The 3,155-nt window shown below is 39.6% G+C and overlaps 1 non-coding gene across 1 annotated transcript; it reads left to right on the forward strand.

Moving 5' to 3' along the window:
* The first annotated feature begins 355 nt into the window (after window positions 1-355).
* On the forward strand, window positions 356-466 carry trnal-caa (transfer RNA leucine (anticodon CAA)). The gene is made up of 2 exons: window positions 356-393; window positions 421-466. It is a non-coding gene; the product is annotated as a tRNA-Leu (tRNA).
* The last annotated feature ends 2,689 nt before the right edge of the window (window positions 467-3,155 follow it).

Genomic DNA, 3,155 nt, shown 5'->3' on the forward strand with positions numbered 1-3,155 from the left:
AAACGCCTTCATAAATGACGTGTAATAGAGATTTATGCAGCTGGCTTCTATGCTTCACAGTATGTTGCAATCAGGAAAATAAACCTATAAGAAATGTACAATACAAGGTCTGTTCCCAAACGTGAAAGCTGTATTACACTGATGTCGGTCTTTTTGAAATAATCCAGATTGTAAAAACGACTGCGCCCTAGCAGATCAAAATATTACAAGAAGGCTGTAAAGCACACTCTGAATCGATCCGAATATTTAATTTCCCGGTCCGTTTAGGCTACAACAGGCAATTTTACGTTTATCCAGCAAAGCATTTCTCAGTTTAGTGAACTACTGGTGCTTTTAAGAGATCTGAACGTAGTTCGTCAGGATGGCCGAGCGGTCTAAGGCGCCAGACTCAAGGGCTCCTGTCTTTCCATTGCTTGGGTGTTCTGGTCTCTGAATAGAGGCGTGGGTTCAAATCCCACTCCTGACAAATAATACCTTTTCTCTGTCCTGCATTTTCCCTTCTTGTTGCGCTCGCTGACAATGACAGGAAGAGGAAAACGGATAAACCGGTTTGCGGGCACATGATGGGCAGGGAAATGCTTCGTGAACACTTCAATGTGATTAGCAGAAAGTCAAATAGGCTTCGATTCTCCCTTACGTTCGGGCTGCCTGTAATCGAGTAAAGATTTACTGCAAAGTATGTATTCCAATGTGAAAGACCGAAATATAAAGCCAGAAGAAGATTTATTAAAACATATCTGTTTTCCTTGTGGTTTATCCTTTATTTAATTAAATGTGGCATTGTGAAATCAACCTGTAGCCCTACCGAATGTAGTCACTCTCCCAGTGACAGCGGCAGGAGCAGAGAGATTATATCAGAGCTCGAACAGAGAGTTCGGAAATCGAGGGAAATTGATTTACAGAACATTTTATTAAACTTTCCTATCTGCTCGGCCTTACTGAAGTATTTTAGCTTTTTTTGTCTATTTCTATACTTTACAGTTGTAAACTTAAACTTGTCCGTTTAGCCAGAGAAGAGAGATATAAGCGCTATACCCCACGGTAACCTCCGATTCCAATAACCTTGACTAAAGCAGGAAGATCAGTTTCTGCTCGAGACAGCAGTTTTCTGAACTGTAAATCTCCAACAGTAGCTGGAGACGGTGTGTGTCCGGGTTCAGCAGCTATACAATTCACGTGTCCTCCCTCCTTTATTACCTTCATACACTCCTCTTAAACCACAGCAAACTCCCGGAATATTTCGGTGAACAGGTAGTGGGTCTTTCTTTCCGAGATCACAGGCAGAAAAAATAAACACGCTGAAATAAATTTCCTAAAATCCAAAGAAATACAGGTACGATTCTGATGTATCTCAATAGTTTTGGCACGAATTTGCAATGCTAAGCTATTGGGCTCTGCACGCGTGGGCTCGAATCCCACTCCCGTCGGTTTGAGCCTTTGTGTTCTGTTTCTAAGTTGGGTTGGCGGTCTTTTGCTACTTTAGGAGAGCAGCAATATTTCTAGCGTTGGCTGAACATGGCTTAGTAGCTGACAGACAATAGTCTCTTAATATTTCGGCTAAATTTATGTTTTGTACTGCTTTCACCTGATATTAATAGTAGTCCTGATAAACGGTTTTGGGACATGGCGCATCTTGAAAAATGTTCTTGTGAATTTCAGTTTGAAAAAAATGCACGCACCAGAAACCGGAACTGGTCGTGTTTACATAATACGCAATGCAATAGCAAAGTTTGGATTTGAAAATAAATCTTGCTACGAGTCCTTAGTTGTTACAAGAGGCGTTATAGGACTTTTAGCTCATAAATCCATCTTCCATTTGTACTCCATCAATATTAGCAATGTTATCTTTACCTAGCACTAAATGTAGCTCTAAATAAATGCAAATTTTAAAATACATTTAAAAATAAATGCTATTCCATATATTGTAACTTTGTGGTATTTAGAATTTTTATCTGAGGATGCAGGGGAAAGTATTATACAACTGTGAAAGAGGCTCGGATTTTAATACAATTTCGATCAAAAGAAAACCAAAATCCGTAAGATTGAATTTGACCTTCAGTTGAAATATTTGAAGAAACTCTCAAAGAAGCAACTGCAGTAGTGGAGAGATTTGATCCGATGTTCCGATGTTTGCAGTTCAATAATCCATTCGTCCTCGAAAGAAGCAAAGGCAAGTATGTTTTGAGTGTCACCATGATCCTCTTCTCAATTCAAAAGAAAGTTTTTATGTGATCCTGTTCCCACTAGAAAAAGAGTCGATTTCTGCCTGCACCGATGTCCCTTCAAATGTTTTATAAGAACTATGGACGTTTATAGAGTAGAAGCCTGGTCCATTTCTTCTACTAAACGAGACTATGGGAGTGAGTATTTTGATATCGAACTGGGATTTAAATAAAGAGGAACACTACACTGCATTGGGCTACACGTGTGACAAAACATTTACTTTCCGACCTCTCGATAGCTCAGTTGCTAGCTCTTAAGGCTGTAGACAACAACAGCAGGCGTTTCTTATGTCCCTGGTTTGAATCCAGTTCAAATGATGGTGTTTTCTTGTTCCTTAATCAAAAAGTGAAAATTTCGAATTTGTCTTTCACTTTGATGTTCACCCGAAACCTCAGTATACAAAGAAGTAGAGGCTCCTGTTCTGATTAATCCTCAAGTCTGATTGTTTTGCTTAGACCTTTAAAATGTACACTGTTGACTGTTTGCGCTTCCTAACACAATTAAAAACCCGCCGACAAGTTACCGATCGGGAGTTTAGTTCAGTGATAGCGCGCACTTAAGACTCTCCGTTTTCTATCGCCGGCATCTTTGTATTCTTTTTAAACGCGATATCTTTTATTCTTCGTGTGTGAATTTCAGGGAGACTCATAAACCCTTTGTCTGTTTTAAAGATACATTATTTTAAACCAGACATAATGAAAGACGGAGTAATTAGACACACGTACAAAACACATGAATCTAATTGAGAAAATGTTGACCGTGGCGATGTACAGTATTACTAGCTGCTCTGAACTCAATGTGGTGCTGTATGGGAATGCGATGCAAACGCCAGTGGCACAATGGATAACGTGTCTGATTACGGATAAGAAGACTTTAGGTTTCTACTCCTTCCCGGTTCGTGAAGAAGCTTTTAAACCACGCTACTCAACACT

This window comes from Atractosteus spatula, unplaced genomic scaffold (genome assembly GCF_055471065.1).
Source record: "Atractosteus spatula isolate fAtrSpa1 unplaced genomic scaffold, fAtrSpa1.hap1 Scaffold_29, whole genome shotgun sequence".
NCBI classification, from domain to species: Eukaryota; Metazoa; Chordata; class Actinopteri; order Semionotiformes; family Lepisosteidae; genus Atractosteus; species Atractosteus spatula.